The sequence below is a fragment of the Dasypus novemcinctus genome, chromosome 22 (genome assembly GCF_030445035.2).
Source record: "Dasypus novemcinctus isolate mDasNov1 chromosome 22, mDasNov1.1.hap2, whole genome shotgun sequence".
Lineage (NCBI taxonomy): Eukaryota > Metazoa > Chordata > Mammalia > Cingulata > Dasypodidae > Dasypus > Dasypus novemcinctus.
The window spans coordinates 49,032,983-49,059,852 of record NC_080694.1 but is presented as its reverse complement, the minus strand read 5'-3'; the positions used below and the strand labels follow the sequence as shown (position 1 = coordinate 49,059,852).

Genomic DNA, 26,870 nt, shown 5'->3' with positions numbered 1-26,870 from the left:
TATCCAGGAATAGTAATGCTACAATTTCAATGGCATATCCACTCTGGAGGGGGGGAGTGATGATGATTTGATATTTAATTTCTAATATGAAGTACAGAAGTATTGATAGCGAGATCCATTTTGGAGCTGTGGTGCTGAGTCACGAGCATGGCCTCTGTGGATAAGGCTTAAATCATGCCTTTACCATCTTGTCAGTACTATGGGAATCATAATGATTAGTAGCTACCTCCCAGGTTGGGATTGAGTGAGGTAAAGCACTTAACCTCGTGGCTGGCATGTAGTAAGTGTTCAATAAACGTTAGTGATGACTTGGGATGGCACTGATACAGGCTTTACCTGCGGGTTCCACGGAGAGGCATGGGCCCTTGCTCAAGGCAACTCTGCCTGCTACTGCAAAGGTATGTTCTGAATCTGCAGAGCGTGATGACTTAGAATGAGTCTTAGAGATCATCCAATTCAGTGGCACTTTCTGGAGAGGAGCTGCTTTTTATTTCTCCGAAATATGGAGTCACAATGCAGGGAAGGGGGTGACGGGGGATGGGGCAGGCTAACCCCAGGCAGTAGCCTTCTTCTCCCTGGAAACGCCAGCAGACCTGCTGGATGAAGGTGTGCTACATTCCTGCTGGCTGAGGTTTTGACACTCTTGATTTAAGAGCCAGGTTGGGTGGGGGAGGGGGAGAGAGAAAGAGAGAGAAAGAGAGAGAATATGCGAAAACGATCATGTTTCCCTTCTCTGTGACTTCAGCTCATGTGAATGAAGTCCACGGAAAGCTGCCTACCTCAGTGGGATTATTGTTTCTGTAATTGCAGGTCTGCGCATTTTACATTGAGTTTCTCCTCTGCTGCCACCCTTTCTTCTCAAGCAAAATCTGCGTGGAAAGGTCCACTGGGAATGAACTGAGTGCTTGCGTTTCTTCATTGTGATGAAAGCACATGGTACAGGTAAATATACCCAAAAACTTTAAGCAGGGACAACTATCATTGTGTTGTAAAGTCTCCAAGAGAGTGATGGCAATACATGAATACACATCTCTGTCTTTACATCTTTTACATCTTCTATCTATTCTTTTTCTCTCTTTTAAAAGAAACAGAACTCTTGCTTTTTTTGTGGGAACGAAAATAGCCTTTACTTATTTTGAAATCACTGAGTAGAACAGATGACCAGGCATCAATAAGGAAGGTATTATATTATTCTATTGACAATGTCCATAAATGCAGTTAGAGACCACTGTCAGATGGTAGGAGAGAAGAGTGTAATGTACACTGCAACCTAACTTCTCAATCCTCTCAAAAAATGTTTTAAGGAACATCTTTTTACACTAACAGGTTTTTTTTTTTTAAATACATGATTTTTAGTAATTATATAGTATACCATTGAATGGTTATATTAAAATTCATTTAATTGATCCTCTCTGGTTGGGCATCTAGATCCATTTGCCTTTCTTTCTTGCTTTTTTTATTTTTTTATTTTTTGCCTTTTATGCTACCATGAATGTTCTTACAGCTTGACTTAGTTCCTCCTAATAATGGCTTCCCTGGGATAATTTCTTAGCAGTAAATCATTGAATTTAAGTTTTCAGTTTTACACTTTTTGATATTTGTGGTCAAATTGCTTCCCAATAAAGTAGTATCAGTTAATATTTCCAGAGGCAGTGTAAGAGAACACCTGCTTCCAGGCCTTTTTACCAGTGCTGGAAATTTTGAAAACAGAAGGAGTCTTTTTCAATTGATTATGAAAATTGGTGTCTCCATGTTGGTTTGATTTTACATTTATTTGTAAATCATACATTTTGAAGAGCCTTTCTCCTGCAGACAGAGGCATGCTTGAAACTCACCAGATTTTGACATTTGAGAAATAACAATAAATCCTGGAGGAGTGGACAATCCTAAGGGAATTTTAAGTTCTTCCTTTTTGGCCAGATACTTTGAGACAACCATGAAATCACCGAATAGCAATAATTTTCCAATAAATGCCATAGTTTTGCATTTGTTAAAAAGAATAAAAAGATGTTAATTCACTGCTCTTATTAACATATAACTGAAGCGATATTGCTTATTAGTGTAATGTACACATATGTGTATATACATTGACACTCTTAGTATTGGAAACATTATTAAATTACAGTTTTTAACAATATACAATTACAGTGGCACCATTGGCTGCAGAAGCCTTAGCTGACAATGGATTAGATTGCAGTCTCCTTACCCTTTGGGCCCCAAAGCCACCTCTGCCATTCCATGAGGTGTGACCTTGGTCAAGTCATCATACATCTCAATATCTAAATTTGTAAAATCTAGATTATAATGTACTTGTTTCATAGGGTGTTGTTAGACGTAAATACACACGAAATGGTTATAATAATCAAGAATTCTCTTTCAAAAGGATGCTCGATAGGAGAAAATGATCTTTGATGTAAGTGGAAAAAGCAGTGTGACGCTGACATAGTATATATTCCCAATTTAAAAAAATTATCTCCTTTGCAGTCTTCTCTGATATTCAAAAAAATGCACTTCTGAATGGCTTTCATGTAAATTAACGAAATAATCCCAATCCTGGAGAAACTCCCTGAGTGGAAGTCAGAGACCCATTTAACAGGGAACTTTTTACAAAAGAAGGAGCCTCACCCCCCGCCCAGGCTGGTGCAGCAGGTGCAAGGCACCAGCAAGCTTCTGGACCCCTGGGAGGCACACAGGCAGGGCCCCTGGTTATCTGGCACCACATGTGGGCTGCCTTCCTTGGCTCAGCTCTTTTCCCCTCTACTAAATAAGCTTCATTTTGTTGACCAGTGAAAGCAAGGGTAACTCTAGTGACCCTCAGTTCTTAGGAAATATGTGCTTTGTCCCACAAACACAGGGCAGTGAAAACCGCATGGGCTTAGGGTACCCTCAGACTTTAGGCTGCAGGATAAGGCTGAAAAGTGGAAGCAAAAAGGTCCAAGGAATTATCTAGAAGTAAGAAGACCAGCTCATGCAGGGACAGTTACCAGACATTGTATGTCCTCCCATAGCCCACTGGGAGGACTGTGGGAGAGTGTGGGCTATGGTGTGGACCATTGACCATGAGGTGCAGCGGTGCTCAGAGATGTATTCACCAAATGCAATGAATGTCTCATGATGATGGAGGAGGTTGTTGTTATGGGGGAAGGAGTGGGGTGAGGGGGGTGGGAGGTATATGAGGACCTCATATTTTTTGAATGTAATATTAAAAAAATAAGACAAAAAAAAGAAGAAGACCAGCTCAGGGTGACTGGTCTGGCTTCACCATCGATGTCACTGGATACCCTGAAACGAGCCCATGGATGCAGACATTGCATTCATTTTGGCCCGGATTTCCAGGCTAATTTGAACAGCTCTGTCATTTTCAGTAAAAGAGCAACATCTGAATTCCCAATTAAGACAGTTTAGCCTGAGCATTCCTCTTTAGCAGGCCATAAATTATTCTCCCCTAGGCGATTATGAGGGTGCATAAGAAAAGAAAGCTTGTGTTTATACACATATGTAAGCTATTTCAATGAGATTAATAAATTCATAGAGGACATGAGGACCACAGGCGTGTCAACAGATACTGGTCAGGAAAAGAGTTCATGATGTTCTGCCAGACTCGGATGAGGCAACCCATGAGTCTAGGTAGAAAGGTCGTCCGCAATGGTGGTGAGAATGAAAATATCACTATGGTACAGAACATTTGGTATTTGGATGCCACTTAGCTTCCTCCTAACCTGCAGAATCAATGGTGTCTCAAACAGAGAGAAAGAAAGGAGTCTCTTGCTGTACTCACAGGCTGGCACGTGCAAATGCAAACATGGCAGTTACCACAGGCTTCTCAGAAGGCATTTCTTTAGGGAAGCAGAAGTGTGGGCTACACCTAACCCTGTCCTGTATCGTGGCCTCGGGTCTGTGGTCAGCAGTTTGTGGTTGTCTTCACAGACTAAGCGTGGTTGCCCAGATTATTTTTGCAGTTGTCTAGGAGAACTACCCACAAGACCAGGCCAAATCATTATTGGAAATTCCATTCACAGAGTCCCGGAGGTCCTGTGGGGTGCCTGCTGCTTTGCCAGCACACGTTTTGAATTGGGAGGAACTGAAGCAGTGCCTGTCATTTCTCTTCTCATTTGGTCTTTCATTATTCCTTTACTCATTCAGCAAATCCTTTGGGGGTGGGGGTGCTGCTATGTATTAGTGTGGTGCTAAGTAAGTGTTAGAGCTGCAGTGGTGGACAAGATAGAAACGGTCCCTGCCCACATGGAATTAGAGACCTACAGGAGATACAGGTGACAGCTTCATAGCTTGGTCTGGGTGAACAGGGGAGCTGAACTGGGCCATTCGGAACAGAGGCATAGAGTGCATCTGGAAGTAGCACCTGCTCCCCAGAGTTTCAAACCAATGGGAAAAGGCTTGCTGATCTGGAAAGCATAAGGCAGAAAGAACCAGAAAAATTAGGGACTGGGAAGAAGGTTGTGATTGTTGAGAGTAGGACCAGATGGGGAAATGAAGAAGGCAAGGAGAGAAGGTGACTGTAAAACTTCCCTGAATGCCCAGTTGTCAGGGCCAGTAAAAATTGTGCAGCTCTTGATCTCTCAATATAGGCAATTTAAATAAGGCATATTATTGGCAGTTGGTACCATAAGGAACTGTGACGTGACTAGGCTCTCCTTTCTATGAACTTGGCGAGCACAGTAGTCAGAAGACTGCCAGGAGCCTTGTGTCCAAAGTGGTATGTGGCGGTGCCGCCTTTTCCCCACCATCTTTCCAGGGAAGGGCTGGGTGGTTGCTTCCCTAGAACATGTTTACCGTATCTTCACTTGACTAATAGGTCTCCTTTCTTACCTTATCCTCCATGTTTCATGGTCGAGAGTAAGAATAGTTATATAATTAGCTCTGCCTTCTGTGCGCAACTGTAATTTACTTAATCCAGTTAATTTTAAACAGACTTTTAGCTCCAGATCAAAGCGGTCTCTCCATTTTCCACTCCTTGGCCCTATTAGTGTTTGGTATTCTTGCACTTAGATGGAATTAGGGTTCTTCTTTCCTTCTTCCCTCCATTCTTAGAGCACTCAGAAACCCCTTGCATCTCTGTTGTCCTTTGACATGGCTTTAGCTGCAATCTTGGTTTTGGATTTACTGTCATCCACGGACACTTGTTTCTCCTAGGGTGCAGCCACTCTTTGCTGGGGCTCAAACCTCTGCCAGGTACTGTACCCAGATGCTTCTCCCTTCTTTGGCAAGCCCAGTTCACTTAGCCATACCACTCTCCACCCACCCAACACCCCAGCACACCCACATGGCACATTCTGGAACATAGAGCCTTTTCCCATTCAGGGATTTGCTATGCACATTGCCATGATTAAGAAAACTCTGTTGATGTCCATTAAATATTTTAAGGAGAGAGTTCCCCAAAATTTATCTTTTAGCATAAATACATTCTATCCTTTAGCATGCCACCTCCTTCCATCTGGAGGTGGCCATTTTGAGGGAAGGTATTATTTTCAGACACTTGATGTCTTTTCGTGGCCAGAGGAAAAATGCATGGACAAAAGTCAGAAGTACAAGATATTTCATAGGTTGGCACAGCTTTTCAGAATTACTCTGGAGTACGTTAGAGTTTCTAAAATAATTTAGCAGGCTTCAGCATAATGTGCTTTATTCTTTGACGTTTTATAAGTAATAGGACTTACCTTGCCAGTATGGAAACATTCATAGAGTTCTAATATCATGCTCGAAATAACTGTAGAATATTTTGTCATCCGACACAATGAAACACAGTAGAAAGTGGTTGACACCAAAGCCTACAGTTTTGTCTTCAGAGCCCTGAAGCTTCAAGTGGTGTTTCCTTCCCTGGGTACACTAATGCTGTTTTCTGTGTTTGTAAACAGTGCTATTCAGAGCGGGAACATGGTCTAGAAGTGGAGATACAGTTTTGATACTTTATCAAAATGAAAGGGGGGCAGGCGGCAGGTCCTTGTGAGGACGGCATACGCACAAAGCATAGCGTTAGTGCTCAATAAATATTTGGTACTACTCCTACTCTGTCCTCTTTGTGTTCTACTGGACCCTCGGCTTTTTCTGGAGTATCTGGAAGAAATGAACATACCCCAACGAACTCAGAACTTCTGTGCTGATGCATTGTGCTTCAGAAGCCGGGGTGCAGTTAGCCGCGGAGTGCCTCTGAATGAACCCACGTTCTAGTGGGATGTGCTTGGACAGGAGAGCTGGACCCGGCCTGTGGGACTTTGGACAAGTTATGCAAAGCCTCCTTCTCCCAGGTTCACAGCTACCTGTGGATGGGCTGCTCGCCAAAGTTTCTTCTACTTCCAAAAATTACCATCGTATAAGTCTTTTAAGACGTTGAGGTCCCCGTTGCAAAGACCGTGTGAAGAGGCACCGTCCCTGTTTATAGCTTCTCCATGCGTTTTAGTTTGTGCCCTGAGTGGCTTTTTGTTTGTTGCCTCATCCGTGATCAGATGGAGCTGGTGGCTGCTCCTCTGTGATGGTAATAAAACACAAAAACAAAACACGCCTTTCCTGCACACAGGCAGCCCCCTTCCAGATGCTTAACCCCTTAAACTGCTCTTCTCGTGGCTCAGGGGGACCATCGCTGTACTTGCCGCTGAAATACAGCCATCTCTGGAGTGAAATTTGGCAGCTGGGTAAGAGTCAAGCTGCAGGACTTCTATGACAGTTTGAGGGAAAGGAGTAAGACGGAAATAGCACATTCTAAAATAATCCAGTTAAAACTGCAGGGAGAGCGAAGTCGGGCAACAAGAAGAGAGGGAGGTGTGCCCCGAAATCTGGTGAGCTCTACTGTCTAGACAGTGCGAATTTCAACCCCAGAAGCTCGAGCTGGCGTTTCCCTGGCTGAAGACAGTGCCCTTGGCCAAGAGCCTCCTCCACGCACAGCCAAGAGAGGACTTGCCTGATGACCCTTTGAGCTGCCATCTTGCGTTTTTCCCCTCTCTCTTTTCCCAGTGGTCTTATTATTACCAGGCTGTGTGTGCATAGAAATAGATCTGTCTTATTTAGAGCCAGTCCTCCTTTTGCCCCCTGTATAGGCTAATAGGGTAGTTAAGTATTTATGACCTGAGAACGCACCAAGTTGACATGTCGTTATGTTACGGCACCTTTGGAATGGCTCAGGAGCGATGAACTGCCAGGCCAGAAAGGAGAAAAACCCTTCCATTGAATTCAAGGATCTTGGGCATAATGACAGGAAAGGAAGATTCCAGAAATGTACGTGGAAAACAAATGCGTTTGAATAAAAATAGAGAATTCTTTTCTGAAGTGTGACCAGTGACCATTGTGATAACTACTAGAAGGACATGGACGTTGTAGTGGATAAAACTGAAAAAGTCTGCAGTATGCACAGCAACAATGAAAAATACTAAAAGCAGAGGAACGTTTTATTAATGCAGAAATAAGAAGATCATCCCATAACAAGAGATCTGAGCTCTCAAAAGGGAGCTCCTGTGGAATAAAGGAAACAGGTTGATAAAGGAACCTGGATTTTGTTTTTGTTTTTTTTTTAAGATTTATTTCTTTATTTCCGCCCCTCCCCACCACCACGACTTGCGCTCACTGTCTGCTGTCTGTGTTCCTTTGCTGCGCATTCTTCTGTGTCTGCTTGTCTTCTCATCTTTCTCTTTAGGAGACTCCAGGAACTGAACCCGGGACCCCCCATGTGGTAGATGGGAGCCCAATCATTTGAGCCACATCTGCTTCCCTGGCGGTTTTAATTTAAACAGAAAAGAGAAGTATAAGAAGAAATTTATGTCATTTGGAATTAAGAGGTTTCATTTAGAAGCGCATACAATCTTCAGGTAATAAACAGAGTTCATATAGATCTACTACTATAAATCAGAACCAAAAATGAGTTCAAGAAAAATGATATAAAATTCATGTAGAAGAAAACAAATGAGATTTGGTGCCAGAAATTCTGATTTTGGGTTTCACTTCTGCATCTTATTGGCTGTGTGACCTTAGGGTAATCACTTTAAAATCTGAGCATTTCTTTTTTCCAGATGCATAAAATAGAGGTAGTTGTAATATCTGTTGCACAGGGATGGTGTGAGCATTGAGTGAGATAATGCATAAAAAATATTTTGTGTGCGTAAAGCCCACTACAAATGCTGTTTCTGCAAATATGCAATGCTGAGATTAAATAGAGGCACTGTTAGGGATAGTCATCACCTGTCAAAATAACTTAGAGGGACAGTCACATAGAGGAAATTCTAGTGTCTACCAGTTTTAAAAAATACGCATAGTTTTTTGTTCTCCTCATTTACCTGGCCCAGAAATTCATCTTCTTTTTATAGGGTATTCTAAAAATCTTCTGGCGAGCTCTGTTAAAGAGTTGTCCACTCTCTGTTGAGCTGCAAACCATATGATTATATAGTAAATAGTGCCTCTGAGTAAACTTTCAATAACAGACTAAAGAAAAAGAATGCTGGCTTGTTTTGTTTAATAACCTTCATTTAAGAGGTTTGGGGCAGAGAAAGAAGGGGGTTCATGGGCTTATGAGCAAAACTTAAAATCAGTAGGGTGGTAAGCAGTAAAGACTTGAGGCAGAGAAGGGGAAGGCTGGTAAATCTTTGCCAAGTGTGGGCTGCTGCGCTCAAGTTCCCTTATGCATCAGCCCATCTGTCTCATCAGCTTCTGTCTCTTAATCACAGACTCCATGAAGTGTCTGCGTGTCTTTTTTCCTTTTAGCTTTTTATCTTAATCTACAACAGTTAACAAAAGGAAATCAACCGGATTCTATGCTGTCTTTACATGTTCACCCTCAGAGCAGGGAATGGAACCATGATATTTAGAAAGGGATATTCATATGAGAATGAATCTGTCTGCACACGAACATGTCAGTGTGTGCCTTCATGAACACGTGTGTGTTTGTGCAGCGACTCACAGACATAACACGTATGTACATCTGTTGTATACACCCTTAACAGAGAAAAGACACATTGACATTAATTAGAAAGGGTGATACGAAACAGTGAAAGTGAAATTCCTTACGGCAGCATTTACTATTATAATTAAAGTGCATGATGTAACAATGTGTTGTAGGAGAGAGTTTGCGTATTCATCCTTTAGAACAATAGTGGGAGTTAAATATTAACAGGTTTAAGTGTCAATAAATGTCTGAGTACAAATCCTCTATTGTGTGCAGTTCTCGCAATGAGGCAGTGTCTTTGAGATGTGTCTCTGCTTGCTTGGAGTTCAAAATGTTTTGGAGGTGGAATGTTGCAGAGTGTAATTAGTGGCAGAAAATGTGCCCGATCATTTGTTTATTATTCCTGAGGTTGTTTGCAGGGCTAAACTATCACTTGTAGAAAAAAACAGCTTTGTCTGGAAAATACTGTAGGAGTAGTACAAGGAAATTGAATTAAGTTAAGAAACCTAGGGAGCCCATCTTTGATTGATGATGCTTCTTATTTCCTCTTCATTATTCCCTGTGAAGGAATAAAAACTATGAAATTGGATTTGGAAACTGGATTAAGACAAATGGCTTTTCAGATTTTTTTTTTTATCTTAGCTGTTCCCAATTTTCCTAGTAATAGCACACAATCACTATATGAGTCCATGTTTTTACATAAAGTCTTCCTAAAAAAGTGTATCCTGGAGGCTGAATTTTAGGAATTTGTTCAGAAGATGCTGTGTGATAGTATTTCTCTCTAGATATTTTATACAAGTTCAGAAGATGCTAACTGTGTGATAGTATTTGTCTCTAGATACTTGATGCAGCCTGTTATTTTTATAGGGTGAGTAGTGGAGTAAAAGGGAACACAATTTTGTCTCAAGATAGCCTTCCTTTGCACCTACCCCCTCACTCCTTTGGCCCCTAGGTGGAGTTTATATGATGTTCATGTTCCCATTTGGGCCATTGCTGTACCCTCCCAATGCTTTTAGCCTGGTCTCGTAGACATACATGTGAGTCTTCACTATCTAGACTGTCAACTATTTGAGAAAAGGAATTGTTCTGTCTTTTGTAACTACAACACCTAAGACAATGCCCTAAATACAGTTTATTGAATGAATGAATGAATGAATGAATGAAACACCTGCCGTATGCCTCTCGTTGTTTTAGACACTAGGGGCAGTGTATAAGAAGTATAAGACATGGCTTGTCTTCTCTGAAGTGGTATAAAATCTAATTGAGGGATAGAACAAACTTGATCAGCAAAATAAATACTGGGTTGTAACCCGAAGGTTAAAATATATATCCACGCATCCACACTAATACAAATAAATAACTGAGTAAGTAAATTAATGGGGAGAAAGAGACACTTCTTTCTTATATCTTCTATTAACAAACAAAAAAATTAGGTAAAAAGAAAGGTATCATTAGAACACCATAGTAGTATTTGTCCCAGTTAAGTTCCACAGATTGATACTGAAATTAGTGGGCAAATGTTCAAGCAGTAACAGGATATTTGTATAGTCTCGAATATTTAGTAACTACACACAGAAAAATAGCAACTGTACAGTGGAGAGTGCTGGCACACAGCAACTTATCTAAGCGACCGGGTGAACTTCCCAGTGATACATGGTGACATTATACACCCTTTGATGGTGAGCACTGAGAAAGGTACTTGACTTCTGTAGTCTCCTCCTCAATAATGCATAATGGAACACAGTCACTGTAATCAGGAGAATCTGTCAGGCAGACAAACTGGAAAGGTGCTCTAGTACTCTTCAGAAGGGTCAGGATCTTAAAGATACGAGAGGATTGTGGAGCTGTCACAGATTGGAGGGAACTAACTAACGAGACTTGGCAACTAAATGCAACGTGGGTTCCTGGATTGGATCTTGGAACCCAAACAGGACATTGAGTGGGAAAACTGGGGAAATGATAATAAATTCTATAGTTATGTTCATGTTGTTCACCAATGCTAATTTTCCACTTTTGATCTTTTTTCTATGGTTATATATCTGTTTTGATGTTTGTTCTAAGGGGAAGCTGGGCAAAGGGTCTACAGGAACACTATTATTTTTGCAACTCTCTTCAAGTCTTAAATTACCTAAAAAAATCAGAGGGCACAAAACCAATGCACAAGCAGCAATTATAGAGCAATACATGGCAGTCGATCTGACTGAGAATTTTTAATGGGGTACAGACTCTGTATTCAGGGGGTGATGAGAGAGTTGAGAGACGCCTGGGGATTAAAGTGGTCCTTGGACCTTGAAAGGAGTGTAGGGATGGCGATACGTGGAGAAAACTCCGAGGCCATTCTGGTGCAGGGGCCACTGGACAGATACTTGAAGCAGGGAGTCCCGTCAACTCCGTGAGCTGTGTCGGGGGGGGGGGGGGGAGGGGGGCGCAACCTGAGTGATAAGCAGGGTTTTCTTGGAGATCAGTATGGAAGGAGGTTGGACAGTGGTGGGGAAGACAGCTAGATGGTAGAGGATCTTTGAGACCTGGCCGAGGAGCTGGAAGTTGATGTGGAAGGTGCAACAGATTTACAAGTTATTGTTTAGGGGAACAACTCAATGAAATTTTTATATATGATTTTGGTGTCTCCAGGATGGTAGATGAATTAGGAGTTGAGATGAGGTATCGAGAGCCTATTTTCTGGGGAAAATGGGGTCACAAAATGAAGAGGAGGCAGTATATTCTAAAGTGAATGAAAGGTTAGAATCATAAATTTAGTAATCAATGGATAGGGGGGACGAGATAGAAGGAGACAAAAATGACTCCCGGCTAAGCCGACAAGATAGGTTATGTTGGTGCTGGTACCTGAGGCCACTAGGACTGAAAGAATTCATCCAACAAATACGTAAGTCCCTACCTTGAAGAAGTCTATAGTCAAGATAACAAGGAGGAATAAGAAAAGAATAAATACTGTATCTGCCCACGCTGAATCTTGGAGCAGGAAAGCCCATGGCATGGGCTGGGCTGAATCAATGTATAGATGGCCAGGCTAGAGCCACATAAGTAAAAAGAGGTGAAGCGATTGCTCTAGTCCTAGAAGCAGCAATGAACGGTGTTGGAATATCTTTAAAGATGGCATTTTTCTCCCCTTGATAAAGATGTCACGTCTACTGCTCTGACTCCATGCACAAGAACCCCACTTTATTAAGTCACCATTCTACTTAGGAATTGCCCACAATACTCTTTATTGTCTGTGAAGAGAAGGTTCTCTGGGTCCCTAAGCTACCAAATGTAACAGTTAAAATAACATCAAAATACACTGAGCTTTTTAGAAATAGGAAAACAATGAGTTAGTGTGTGCGTTCAAGCTTCAGGCTCCATTGGGTCAGCCACTGCGTCTTTTTCAGGTTGTTTTTTACACCTTCGCCCATTCGGCAGACCTTTAATTGATGGCGCTTGCTGGCTGTGGCTGTGCTACTCTTCTCTTGGACTTGCCCCTCTCACTCTGTGTTATTTTGAAAAAGGTTCCTGTAGCCGCTATCCCTTCGTTGCTGCCAGTTATTTAACTAATTTCCATCCCTAACTCAAAGAAATGCTGTAACAAGCTGGTCCCCTCCCATGAACCAACTACAGCCCGTTACCCCTTCTGGTCAGTTGGAGTTAGTCTTGGGGAGATGGTGCTGCAGCATGGCTAGCATCATGGTAGAGGCTGAAGGGTAGTGTGTTTCCCTGGTGCAAACTTGTACTTACACATTTGCTCCTGGGTGGTAGTGCTTGGGTTTGTGCTTTGAAGATCTTTGAAGCTCTAGAGGGCTCTGAAAATCTGCATTCCTTTCTCAGTTGACACGGTAAAGTGTTGCTTAACAATTGAGCTCTTATGCCTTCTTTGGTATCAGTTGGTCATTAGGCTAAATAAACATTTTATTGACAGTAAGCAATTGACTCCATTTTATGGCTAACTATAGATGGAGGTTGTTTGGTATATTAGGGATGACAGCCCTCCAGGAACTGTGAATTGCCTGTGGTGTTTTCAAAACATAGTTTAAATGACAGTGAGCAGCATAATATAAATTGATGCTTTGTGTAGAATTTTACTAGGACAATATTTTATAGAAGAGTGGACACTGGCATGTGCAGAATACTCCAGAAGGTGGCCAACAGGCTCCCTTTACAGGCTTGCAGTTGAGCACATATGTCCAAACTGGAAAGATAAAGAATCTTTTTATGTCCTTTTTAGTGATATATCAGCTTCCGTATTTTTTCATAGGGAATATTCCAAAATTGTCATTGGAATCAATGGCTCTATATAAAAATGTTTGTTTTGTCTAATGGTTCTTTCCACCATCCCGTATGTACCACTCAGTTTTCCTCCCTTCTCAGCGTTACCTGATGCTCTCGAATATAGTGAATTTACTCCCATGGGTATCTCATTTTCTTGAGGCAGAAGTGGAAGCCCCTTACTGAATCCAGGGAACCATTTAGAACTCTATTCTCATAAATGTCCCAAGGGGAGGGCAGACAGAATCCCTGCTCCATAACTTTAGCTGAGCTCCATAATGATTGGGGAGCCTATCCAGCTGTCTTCTTCATCAAAGAAATGGTACATGAGTGTTGAACAGGGCTAATTCTATTGCCCAGGATGTCATGAGAAAAGTACGTGGTCACGTAACTTAGTGTTCCTTTCCAGAGATGAAACGAAGAGATGGTGGAGAGGACGGGGAAGTTGCTGCAGAAGGAGCAAGGAGAGAAAGCCAAGTTTCAGAATTAGACAAAGTCTCTTTCTAATTAAACTCAATTTAGAGTTACTGTACCCAGTAACAAAATAGGAGACATTTACAGGGGCATATAGTTACAAATTCTTTCCCTTTTTTCCTGTCTTCTGTCCTCCTCTAGTTTCTGCTCTACCTCTTCCCACTAAAAGTAAAGGGAGTGAAAGAAGGAGTGAATGGAACAGGTAAGCTGTTTTTAACAAAATTCAAGTGAGGGCAGTTCGGTGAATTTAGTCATCAAAATGGTATGATTATAGTTTTCTTGTCCTGATCACATACTTCTGAGACCCTATGCTCTTTGTGAATCTGGAAGACAGGAAAATGCCTTCTCAGGCAGGGGAATAATAATTGATCAACAAATCTCTCGCTTTCCTCCAGAGATGAGGCCCTGACATACCAGAGCCCTCTTCTCATAAAAGCGCACTTCAAAGCCAGGTTAATGATTTAATATGTTTAGTTATCACTTTCCTAAATGGATGAAAAGGAATGAGGGCTTTCTAGTGCTAAGGATACGGACTGCAGTGAAGGAAGGAGAAAAACCTATAAAAATTAGCGGCCCCTTATAAAGGTTCAGTCGGGTGGGACCATTTAGTGTTCAGATGAACAAACCTAATAGATGAGTTGGGGTAGTCTAATGTAACAAAGAGGTGATGAAGGAGTAACCATCAACCCCAAATCTGAGGAGTACAGCACAATGGAAGTTCCTCTCTTGACCCTGTTAACAGTCCACTACGGTCTTCAGTGGAGGCCATCCACTTCGTGGTGAATCCTAGAACGAGAGTTCCTCCCTCTTGGCTCAGCCATTCCAAGGGTGTTGCGAGTCCTTTGCTGTGTCCAGCCAGCACATAGGGAAAGAGAGAGCACGAATGATCCCACTGGAGGGACTTTCACAGAAGCAGCAGCATACATCACTTTCTTCCTCATTTCATTGATTGGAACTTGGTCATATGGACACACCTTAATGCGAGAGAAACTGGGGAATGTCTAACTCTGTGTCAAGGAGGGCAGCGAAACAGTTTTGTTGGACGACTCACAGCCTCCGCCACAACTGGAAACCTTCATCAGCCTGAGGTCCTCCTTTGCTTCCCTCCCAGCCCTGCCCCGGAGTTTGCCATAACCAGTTATTAGAGGATACCATGTGTCCGGAACTCTTCATCCTTCAGATCTTCTGCATCTGAACTTACATTCCCTGATGCCATCTTCATGGTAAGAAGAGCAAGCCATCCTGTATGCTTTGCCTGGAGAGCCTGTGGACCTTGGAAACACTGCCACTAGGAGAAGGCACCCCAGCACCATCCTGGGGGTGGGCCTGAAAAGATGCCTTTTATCCAAGAACTTCTACTGTAGTTCTTCCAACTTCATTTCCTAGGAGCTGGGTCCTGCTTCTTTTTTACCATTACTAATTTCCAAGAGAATTCCTAAAGTTAGCCCAGCCCTTCCAGATGTCTCACCACCTGTGTTCTATACTCAGGGGTGGGCTGTGTCCCCATTCCACTCTCTCAAGATCTTGTTGCTTTCAGAACTCTGAAATCAGTCTTCACTGAGCAACTCTTAGCCTTTGATTATCAGATGACTGGGTGTAGGAATGGAGGTGAGGGAGGGAGATGGAGGGTTAGCCACATAAAATTATTTGGGTACTCTAGTTTATGGGCTGGAATGAAGCATTAAGACAGTGGGGGAGAACTTACAAAGAGAGGCAAGGAGATACCAGAGAAAATTTTGGAAGTTCCCAGGTAAAGAAGAGGATTCTTCTTCTTACCCATGATTTCTTCTCTTACTGTTCCCTGCTCAGTGATGAGACAAGTTTGGGACAAATGGCACGTGAGCTATTGGTCCTGGGGTTTTTCTACCTTATGGGCTCAATAGCTCTCGTCCGCCTTTCTACAAAACCAAGCATTATTTATAACATTGCTTCTCTGAGAAAATGTGTTTGGAGTTCCAAACAGCTGACTTACAAATGAACCTTCTGTACGCAGATCATTCATAAATTGAGGACTGCTTGTACTGGGCATGTCACCCTGAGATAACATTTATCTGTGCTTTATCTGTATGGGCTTGTCAAGATGACTTATGTTTACTTCTCTCTGCCTTCATTTCGGTGATAGTCTCTCTCTTAAAATTTAATACCCTTTTTATGTTTGGAGAAACATCCTCTTTGGAGGTGCTTCAAAAATTCTTGAGAATTGAAACAGTGATTTTTAAGTTTTATCTCCCAATTTATCTTTATAGTAGGGTTCATGGCTATGAAAACCCTTCCCTCCGGCAGTCTGTAAATTGTAGAAAAATTGAGAGCTATTTAAGGGAAGTAGGAAAAAAATGATTCCTTTTCTAGTATTACCCTGAGTTGTCAGATATCTTGCAATATAATTATTGTGTTGGTTTGTAAAGGTTAAAGAACTCTGAAGTTTATAATTCTCTTTTGTGTGTGTATTCCACACATACAAGGGAGGAAATCCAAACACATCGAAGCAAAATACCTTGTTAATATAAAAATTTTGAGCATTTTTATAGTTTGTTTATGCTGAGACATACTTCATGGGTTGTATATTTGTTCTTACAGAAATCTAATGAGTCAGTTCTTTGCTCTGTAGAGCTACTTCATAGATTACAAACCTTGTCTACTGCAAATCTATGTGTACATTTAGTATGTCCACAGGAATATTCTTGCTGGCATCTGATTGTAAAGCAAAAAAAAAGGAACTCTGTTTCTAGAGCTGCTTCTTGGAGAACTGACTATCCATATACAAATACAAATCACAGTTGCTAGCAAAGCATTTGGCAAAATATGATCACAAATGTTGCTTATGCTATTCTGTTAGGAGGTAGAAGTATACTCTGCAAGCTTGTTATAGTTAGATGATCAGGATGATGTGCTTCCATATAGAAAAGATACTTTGTTTTTCCCACACACACAAGCATGCTGCATTGGTAAGACATTTATTTCAGTTATTTCTCTAACTTGCACGGGTAGACTCGCACTTTGATGCTAAATTGTAGTTAAAATTTAGTGAATAGCAATCATGTTTAATGGTCTTTCTCTTCTGTGTGAAACAATACTGCAACTCATGCAAGAAACATTTCCTTTTAATTACAATTTTATGTATTTCGTTGTAGCTTTTGATAGTATTTCTTTACTCGCAAAACTATGAGAATAATTTTGATGGTGTGCTCTTTCAGCTATTCCCAGTCTGTAGTTACTCATCCCCCACACCCACAAATCGTCCTCAGCAAATTCCAGATCACCTTTATTTCAGGAATTGACAAATACCTTTCAAAGGCTTTTGCAGAACTCGAACAACAATGCTTTGGTTTAATACAAAGAAGCCTCTATGAATGTGTAAGAAAGTACTTTATGAACTTTTATGCTACATAAAAGCCAGGCATGATGATTAAATACTCTCAGATTATTACTGAGCATTCCATGCCAGCAAATATAAAGCAAATATAAAAAAACAATTTCTATTTTTCCGTAAGTAGGTTGCATATTCTATTACTAGAGTGGCTAGAAGCCACTGTAATATTTCAACACAGTGTTTGGAGATTCCAGAGTTCTACAATGCCAAAAAAAAAAAAAAAAAAAAAAAAATTAGTTAAGAGGGATCTTCTCTTAAGGACCCACAGAAACATGGTGCTGTCTCAATTGTCAACGTAAGTCAAGCAAAACCAGAAAAGGGCAGTACATTCCCTTTTATGTCTGGAGGCAAAAATATGCAATTTGGAGAACAGAATATAGATCATTAAATTTAATGGATTTATGGTTTTTGATCAGCTCAAATTTGCAGAGTTCTAGGCTTTTTTCCTGTAGAGGCACGTGAGAGTTTTAATCTTGTTATTCAACTTATATGATCAACTTATATGATCTGCTCTTAATTTCCAGGATCATGAAACAATTATTTTTCTCTCTTTCTACAGACATTTTTCTTTTCTTTTCTTTTCTTTTCTTTCCCTACTTTCCAAAGACTCATGCAGTTTTCAGAGTGATGGTGCTGGTTTCATTTGTAGATTATACACCCCTAATGTGGCTCTTCATAGAAATGGGGCCCAGTGGGCAGCTTTGTTTTCACTGAATGTGCTTGCCTCAGTGGAAGTTTGTTTTTATAGCCGACATTCCACTGACCCAAGTAACCTGTTATAAAACATTGTGTTTTATCATTTGTTTAGTGTCTTCAGTGCTGACTGTATTATGAAGAGACTTCATTAGCATTTAAAGAGACTTTATTAACCCTCTTCATTAAAATTATTTACATGAAAATTCTTTGAGAAATATTTTCATATTTGATTCCCAGAATACCCAAAGAGTAAAGACCATTTTTTTTGTGGTCCTTCTGGTCCATGTGGCTATTCTTATTCTTATAAATGAATAAGTGGTCATTGAGATTTTTTTACATCGTTGTTCCCTTAAAAACACCTGAGTGTTATGGAATCAATAGTAGTATCTTAGCAATTATGTTTTAGGGAATGATTGGCATGCTTGTCAGATAAATCAAGGATCACATGGACTGTGGGGAATGACTTTGAATACTCTCTCCTTGCAATTTATTTCCTAAAGGAAATGATGTTGCTGAACAGGTGGAGCCCTTTAGAGAAGCACTGCCTGTAGCTACCCTGTCACCATGGCATGGGAATCAGAAAATCAAGGGCCCCAGAGCAGCCCCCTTAGTTTTTTCTCATCAGCTTTAAACTGGGTATGCAAGATTTCTGGGGAGTAAAGACACTTGAAAGCTTTTGCCTGTGAAGATCAGGCAGAGATTGATTTTTAACTGCTGTGCTCGAATGGAGAGACAGAATGTAGCAGCTGAGATTGAAAGGCAGATACAAAGAAAGGAAAGGAGAAAGAGCCTCCTCTGCACCTCCCTAAGGATGCTTCCAGAGAAAGTGGATCGATATCTTCTGATATTCATAATTAAAGGGACTTGGCTGGATTCTACGTCCTATATGTGTTATCTGTCAAGACCTCTTGTCCAGGAAGAGGAATGTTCTTTATCAGGAGAAGGGAAGCAGGAAGCCTCAAGAATTGTGTATCACGCATTTTTTTTAAGTGTACAATTCACAGGTTTTTGGTATACTCACAGACTAGGGCCACCATCACCACGTTCAATTTTAGAACATCTTTCATTGACCCCAAGAGAAAACCATATACCTATTAGCAGTCTCTCCCAATTTTGCCCCAGTCCTCTGCCTCCAGTTCCAGGCCATTGCTAACGTAAATTCTTTCTCTATAGATATTTGCCTTTTCTGGACATCTGATATGAATGGAACCATACAATATGTGAACTTTTGCATCTGGCTTCTTTCACTTAGCATAATGTCTTCAAGGTCGATTCATGTTGTAACACAAACTGCAACTTCGTTCCTTTTTATGGCTGAGTAATATTCCAGTGTATGGATATACCATGTTTGCTTATTTTTTGTTTTTCATCTTTTCATCTATTGGTGGACAAAAGGTTGTTTCCATTTTTGGTTCTTACGAATAATGCTGCTATGAATATTCATGCACACTTTTTGTGTGGGCAGTTCTCATTTCTCTGTGTGTAGCTTACTTTTAAGCAGTGGCAAATTAGAATAGTAAATGATTTCCCCCTTTCCCATAATTATTTGCTTCATTACTGTTTTTCTTTCCTCTTGCCTCTCACACCCTCCCTAAATTATTTTTCTTTGAGAATGAAACTGTAGAACTGTAGAAGTAATAAAATCAAATGACATATTACAAAGTATTAACTATATATCGGGCACTCTTCTAAGTATCGTGTGTATCTCTAACATTTATTGGGTAACCCTCACTTTTCAATGAGATATCCAAGGATAAAGAAAAGTGAGGAATATAATTCAAAACTTCTTCTCAATATGCCTTGAGACCTAGAGCAGACATTTGGGTGACCTCTTGACAAAATGATCATGAACTATGTCCGTCTCGGTTTGAGTGAGGAGGCGTCAGTGATGCCAGGTGGTGGCAGTGCCTACTTGAACCTGACTCTTCTAGCTGTCTGTCCTTCAGTTTCTCAGGCTCCTCGCCTAGAGCCATCATCTCTCCTTTATTTCAGCTACCCACAAGTACCGCCGTACCTAGGACGCGTCTATGAACTTGAACTAGCATTCCTTGCACCTTTCTAAATCGTAAAAACTCAAGCTCTTCGATTCTCTTCTCTAGTCACCCTCCTGACCCCTGGCTTTCCTTGTCTTCCTCGGAATTTTTGTCACTCTCTGCCTTAGTTTGGGAATTTTATTTGGGGTAAAAGCTTACAGTTAGGAAGCCGTGAAATATCCAAATCAAAGCACCCTCGGAGATGCTTTCTCACCCAAGTCAGCTCCTGGCGATCCTGGGGTCCTGCTGTGTGCTGAAGATGGCCGCGTCTCTGCTGAGGTCTCTGCCTTCCCCCCAGAATCTACCATCTCCTGGGGCTCAGCTGTGGGCAACCAGGCACAGGGCTTGTCTCTTCCTGGACCTCCTTTCTCAGTATCGGCTGCTCTGCTTTCTTCCCAAGTCCAGCTCTTAGCTGTCAGGCACATGGCTCATCTCCTTCAGTCCTGAGCCACCACAAAGCCAGTCTCTTGGTGGCTTTGTGCTTAAACTTTAGCTGCTAAGCGATCCTCGAGTCCTCTCTCACGTGGCAGGTAAAAAAATGGTGGCTTCTTTTCTCTGTGCGTCTCAGTTTATATAAAGCTCCAGTAGAGGGCGGATACCCAATCTGAGTCACGCCTTACTGATGTAATCCAATCAAAAGGGCCCCGCACCCACAGGAACGGATTAGTTCAAGAACACAATCTATTTCTTTTTGGGATTTATCAAGCAACTTGAAACTGTCACACCCTCACTGTGAGCTGAGACCCATCGACCACTCTCCAGTCACTGTTTCAGCAGCCTCCAGACTCACTGTCTCCCTTCCCAGCCTAGATCGCATAGTTATGAGTTTCTACTGTGTGTTACCAAGATTTGGCTGCCATGCTTGTGTCCTTCTGCCATTCACTGCTTTCCAGCCACAACCCTGGCTGATCCTCACACACGCACTGTGGCTCAGAGGTCACAAAACCCAGCTGGTGAGTCTCCATATAAATTCTTGCTATTCAACTTGGGATGGGTCTTCACTGCTTCTCAAAGCTTATTTTTATTCTTCTCTAGACTCACTGTCACATTTCTCATGTGAGCTATTCCAAACTTTCCCAATCTCTTCCAAACTTTCCTTTACTGCCACTTTCTATTGCTTTTTTAAAAAAATTAAATTTTTCTTGTCTTTTTAAAAAAATACATAGATTACAAAAAATGTTATATTAAAAAATATTAGAGTTCCCATATACCCACCCCACCCCCATCTATTGCTTTTTTTATTTTACTTTTTAGAAACATTTTTGTGATAACATATATATTATCAAAACTTGCCATTTTAACCATTTTAAGTATATAATTGATTGTTACTTACGTTTACAGTGCTGTGCTACCTTCACTACCATCTATTACCAAAACTTTTTCATCACCCCCCACAACAGAATTTTTATATCCATTAGTCAGAGTCTCCATTCATCCAACCCCTGGCTCCTGGAAACCCCTGGCCAACTTTCTATCTCTATGAATTTGCCTGTTCTAGACATTTCACATAAGTAGACTTATACAATATTTTCCTTTCATGTCTGGCTTATTTCACTCAGAATCATTTTCAGGTTCAGCCAGGTCATACCATATATCATAATTTCATTTCTTTTTGCAGCTTAATATTTCATTGTGTGCATATACCCCATTTTGTTAACGTATATTCAACTTCCTTATGAATTGCCAAACAGCCTCCACAGGGCTGTACACCATACTACATTCCTGCCAATAGTGAATAAGTGTTCCTATATCTCTACATCCTCTCCAACACGCCTAGTTTTCTGTCTTTTTAATAGTGGCCATTCTAATAGGTGTGAAATGATATCTTATTATAGCTTTGATTTGCCTTTCCCTAATCATTAGGGATGTTGAACATTTTTTCCTGTTTTTTTTTCCTGTTTTTTTTTCCATTTGTATTTCTTCTTTCGACAAATGTTTATTCAAATCTTTTGTGTGAGTTTTAATCAGGTCGTTTGTCTTTTTATTGTTGAGTTGTAGAATCTCTTTATATATCAAGGATATTAAGCCTTTATTAAATATGTGATTTCCACATATTTTCTCCCATTGAATCAGTTGTGCTTTCACCCTGTGTACGAAGTCCTTAGGGTACAAAAGTGTTTACTTTTTAGAAGGTCCCATTTTCTGTTTTTTTTCTTTCATTGCTTGAGCTTTGGGTATAAGATTTAAGAGACTCCCACCTACCACAAGATCTTTTTTTTTTTAACTGAAAAGATTTTTTATTTCTAAGATCAAATATTACAACAGAAAATATGGACTGCTTCACAAATTTGAATGTCATCCTTGCACAGGGGCCATGCTAATCTTCTTTGTATCATTCCAATTTTAGTATATGTGCTGCTTAAGCAAGCACTAGATCTTGAAGATGTTTCCCTACATTATTTTCTTGTAGTTTTACGGTCTTGGCTTTTATATTTTGGCCTTTGATCCATTTTTGAATTGATTCTTGTATAGGGAGTGAGATAGAGGTCCTCTTTCATCCTTTTGGTTATTGATATCCTGTTCTCCCAGCACCATTTATTGAAGTGACTATTTTGTCCAAGTGAAGGCTTGTCCAAAACCAGTTGTGAGGTGAGGGTCTATTGCTGGACTCTAAATTTTATTCCATTGATCAGTGTGTCTGTCTTTATGCCAATACCATGAAATTTTGACCACTGTAGCTTTGTAATATGCTTCAGGGTCAGGCAGTGTGAATCCTACTTTGCTCTTCTTTTTTAGGATGTTGTTGGCTATTTGGGTCCCCTTTCCCTTCCAAATAAATTTGGTAATTGCCTTTTCTATTTCTTTAAAATAGACTGTTGCAATTTTGATTGGTATTGCATTGAATCTATAAATTAGTTTGGGTAGGATTGACATCTTCATGATATTTAGTCTTCTAGTCCATGAACATGGAATGTGTTTCCATTTGTTTAGGTCTTCTTTTATTTCTTTTAGCAGTGTTTTGTAGTTTTCTGGATACAGGCCCTTTACCTTTGGTTAAATTGATTCCTAGGAATTTGAATCTTTTTCTTGCTATAGTAAAATTGAATTTTTTCCTGATTCTCCTCAGATTGTTCAGTAATAGTGTATAGAAACATTAGTAATTTTTATGTGTTGGTCTTGTATCCTGCAACTTTATTGAACTAGTTTATTAGCTCAAATAACTTTATAGTAGGTAGTTTGGGAATTTTCTAAATATAGGATCATGCTGTATGGGAATAGTGAGAGTTTTACTTCCTCTTTTCATATTTGGATGCATTTTTTTTCTTGTCTAATTGCCCTAGCTACAACTTCCAGTATAATGTTAAAAACAGTGGTGACAGTGGGCGTCCTTGTCTTTTTCCCATTCTTAGAAGAAAAGCTTTCAACTTTCCCCATTGAGTACAATGTTGGCTGTGGGTTTTTCATTTATGCCCTTTATCATATTGAGGAACTTTCATTCTATTCTTATATGTTGAAGAGTTTTTATCAAGAAAAGATACCGGAATTTGTCAATCACCTTTTCATTGAAATACCATGTTTTTATTTTTCCTTTTAATTTGCTAATGTTGTGAATTATGTTAACTGATTTTCTTCTGTTGAACCACCCTTGCATTCCAGGAATGAATCTCACTTAATCAGGTGTGAATTCTTTTAATATGATGTTAGATTCTATTTCCAAATATTTTGTTGGGAAATTTTGCACCTATGTTCATTAGAGGGATTGGTCTGTAATTTTCTTTACTTGTATCTTTATCTGGCTTTGGTCTTAGACAGGGGTTCTTAACCTTTTTTATTCCATGGACCCCTTTACTTGTCAGGTGAAAACTATGGACCCCTTCTCAGAATGTAGTGCAGACAGTTTTAACTAGCATTGGGTCTAACAACTGTAATTTCTAAGTACTGATGCACGTAAACAATTTTTCAAGATTTGCAAAAACTGTAAAGTGATATGAAATGGATAATACTTTAATTTGCTAGATTTCAGTTAGAGGTCAGAAAAATAAGGTTGATTTTTTAAAAATTGAAGCCCACAGACCACCTGAAATCTTTCCACAGAGACCCCTCGTCTGTGGACCCCTGGTTAAGAACCCCTGTATTAGGGTAATGATGGCTTCAAAAATTGTGTTGGGTAGTTTTCCCTCCTTTTTTATTTTTTGGAAGAGTTTAAACAGGTTTGGTGGTAATTCTTCTGTAAGAAGCTTGGTAGAATTCACCTATAAAACCACCTGGTCCTGGACTTTTGTTTGTTGGGAGATTTTTGATGACTGATTCAATCTCTTTAGATGTGATAGAATGTTGAGTTGTTATATTTCTTGTAGAGTCAGTTTAGGTTGTTTGAACATTTCATCTAGGTTTCTAATTTGATGGCCTACAGTTTCTCATAATATTTCTTAAGATCCTTTTTATTTCTATGTAGTCAGTTGTAATGTCCTTGCTTTTATTTATTTACATCTACTCCTTTTTTTTTCTTTGTTAGTCTAGCTAGGGGTTTGTCAATTTTATTGATCTTCTCAAAGAACCAGTTTTTGGTTTTGTTGATTTTCTCTATTGCTGTTTTTGTTTAGAATTTCATTTATTTCTGCTCTAATCTTTATAACTTCTTTCCTTCTACTCGCTTTGGGATTAGTTTGCTGTTCTTTTTCTTTTTCCTCTAGCTGTTTACCTATGTCTTTAATTTTAATCTTTTCTTCTTTTTTAAAAAGATTTATTTTTCTAATTTTACTTCATTTTCCTTTATTTAGCCCCTTCTTCCCCCAAATGATTTGCTCATCTGTCTGCTCATTGTTTGCTTACCTTTTCCAGGAGGCAATGGGAGCCAAACTCAGGACCTCCCACATGAGAGGTGAGTACCGGTAGACATCTGTTCCCCATCCTTTATCTGCTGGCTTATGGCTTCTGCTTGTTGTGATGGGGGCAGAGTCTAGCTTATTGTGGCAGGAGGCATCGTCTAGCTCTGTTGTGGTGGCATCTAGCTTGTTGCGATGGGAGGTGGTATCTAGCTCTGTTGCAGTGTGTCTAGCTCTGTTGCACTGACATCTAGCTCTGTTGGAGTGGGAGGCAGCATCTGCTTGTCTTCTTTCAGGAGGCACTGGAACCTGAACCTGGGACTTCCCATGTGGCAGGTGACCACCAAGTGGTTGAACCACATCCTCTTCCCTCTTCTTTTTTAATATAGGCATTTAGGGCTATAAATTTCCCTCTCCGCTCTGCCTTTGCTGTATACCATAAGTTTTAATAAGTTGTGTCCTTGTTTTCATTCATCTTGAGATATCTACTGATTTCCTTACAATTTCTTCTTTGACCCACTGATTGTTTAGGAGTGTGTTGTTTAGCCTCCACACATTTGAGCTTTTTCAGCCAGTTAGCATCTCTGCGTTGATGGTGAGTGTTTTGTAGACAACGTATGGATGGCTCATGTTTTTATCCATTCTGTAAACCTATAGGTTTTGTCTGGGGAGTTTAATCCCCAGGCAAATGCATTATTTACTTCCACTATTTTATTCTTTGGTATTCATATATTACATCTTATTTTTAATCTGTCATTTTACCCTTTTAGTTATTCTTTCTGATAGTCTTCCCTTGTACACTCTCTTCCAAGCCTTCCTCTACTGTCTTTTCCTTTTAGGCTGTAGGAGTCCACTTAGTGCTTCCCATAGAGCTGGATTTCTTTTTACAAACGGTCATAGTTTTCTGTTTATATGTGAATGTTTTGAATTCACCTTCATATTTGAAGAACAACTTTACTTGATAAAGATTTCTTGGTTGGCAATTTTTCTGTTTCAGTATCCTAATTTTATCATACCATTGTCTTCTTGCCTCCATGGTTCCTGATGAGAAATTCATACTAAGTCTTAATGGGCATTCTTTGTATGTGATGATTTGCTTCTCTTTTTCTGCTTTCGGGGATTTTCTCTTTATTTTTAGCATTTGACAATCTGAGTAGTATGTATCTTGGAATAGGTCTATTAGGATTTATTCTTATTGGAGTACATTGTGCTTCTTGGATATGTAAATTCATGTATTTCTTGTAGGTTGGGAAGTTTCCAGTCATTATTTCCTCAAATACTCTTTCTGCACCTTTCCCCTTCTCTTCTCTTTATGGAACCTCTATGCCACATACATTGTTGGTCCTAATGTTTGTCATTCAACTCCCTGACCCCTTGCTTAATTTTTTCCATTCCTTTTTCCTTCTTTTCTTCTCTCCCTTCAATTTTAGATGTTCTGTCTTCTGCATTGTTTATTCTTTCTTCTCTAATTTCTAATCTGCTGTTGTATGTTTCTGATGGGTTTTTAATTTCACCTCTTATGTCTTTCATTTCCATAAGCACTATTATTTTTTTGTTCAGGTTTTAAGAGTCTTCTTTATGCTTGCCCAGTATCTTCTTGATATCCTTTATCTCTTTTTTCATATTGTCTTTCAACTCATTGATTTGATTTAGGAGATTTCTATGAACCTTGTTGATTAGTTGCCTCAAATCCTGTTTCTCTTCTGTGGCTTTGATATGCTCCATTACTTAGGCCATATCTTCCTTTTCCTTACTATGGCTTGTAATTTATGTGTCAGCATCTGCTTATGATGGTAAGTTTACTTTGATGCTCACTTTCTTTTCCTTTCATAGGACTTTATGGTGGGAAGCCATGTGTTAGTGCTGTTCTTTAATTCTGGATTAAACCTGTTCTGCTTCTTTTGAATTGTCTCTGTTTAGTTGCTCAAATCTGGGCCATGGTCTCCAGTAATTGGTTGTAGTCCAGCTTCCAAGAGCCTTGGGAAAGGAGGCTGTAAAGGCCTGAAAAATTCTTTTATTTATTTACTTTCATTTTCCTTGCATGGACTTCTTGGTATGCCAACAGGTAGCACTGTTTGCCTGGTCAAAATGTGTTTTCTGTAACCCCCACTGCAACAATGTGACAGAGGATTCTGCCTCAGGACTTTCAGAGCCTTGCAAATCAAACTTTCTCAGAAGCCGTTGTCCTCCCTTTGCAGTCAGCTCCCTCCCTTTTCCCAGGTAGAAAATAATTCTGCTCCCCTCTGAGTCCTTAAGTCCTTAACAGCCAGCTGACAGTGGGGAGGATGTTTGAGATGGTTGGATCCCTTTATTCCTCTGCTGGCTCCCAGGCAGATGATGACATGGCTCCATCTGCCCTGGAGGGGTTGAGGGTACACAGCAGACCAAAT

The 26,870-nt window shown here is 40.2% G+C and overlaps 1 protein-coding gene and 1 non-coding gene across 11 annotated transcripts in view; one reads left to right on the top strand and one right to left on the bottom strand.

Annotated features, from left to right (window-relative positions):
* ATXN1 (ataxin 1) overlaps window positions 1-26,870 on the top strand; it is a 417,609-nt gene that overhangs the window by 148,718 nt on the left and 242,021 nt on the right. For 6 of the 10 annotated variants that reach the window (XR_011647041.1, XM_071210982.1, XM_058285258.1 and 3 more), the window contains one exon: window positions 811-942. The exons of 2 other annotated variants lie outside the window; for them this stretch is intronic. The gene's annotated coding sequence lies outside the window, so the exon portion shown is untranslated. Of the gene's footprint in view, window positions 1-810; window positions 943-24,496; window positions 24,537-26,870 lie in introns of all 10 variants that reach the window. 2 more of the 10 variants (XM_071210980.1, XM_071210981.1) reach the window with 1 other exon arrangement.
* LOC111761917 (U6 spliceosomal RNA) lies at window positions 21,979-22,085 on the bottom strand. The gene has a single exon (XR_002795150.1). It is a non-coding gene; the product is annotated as a U6 spliceosomal RNA (small nuclear RNA).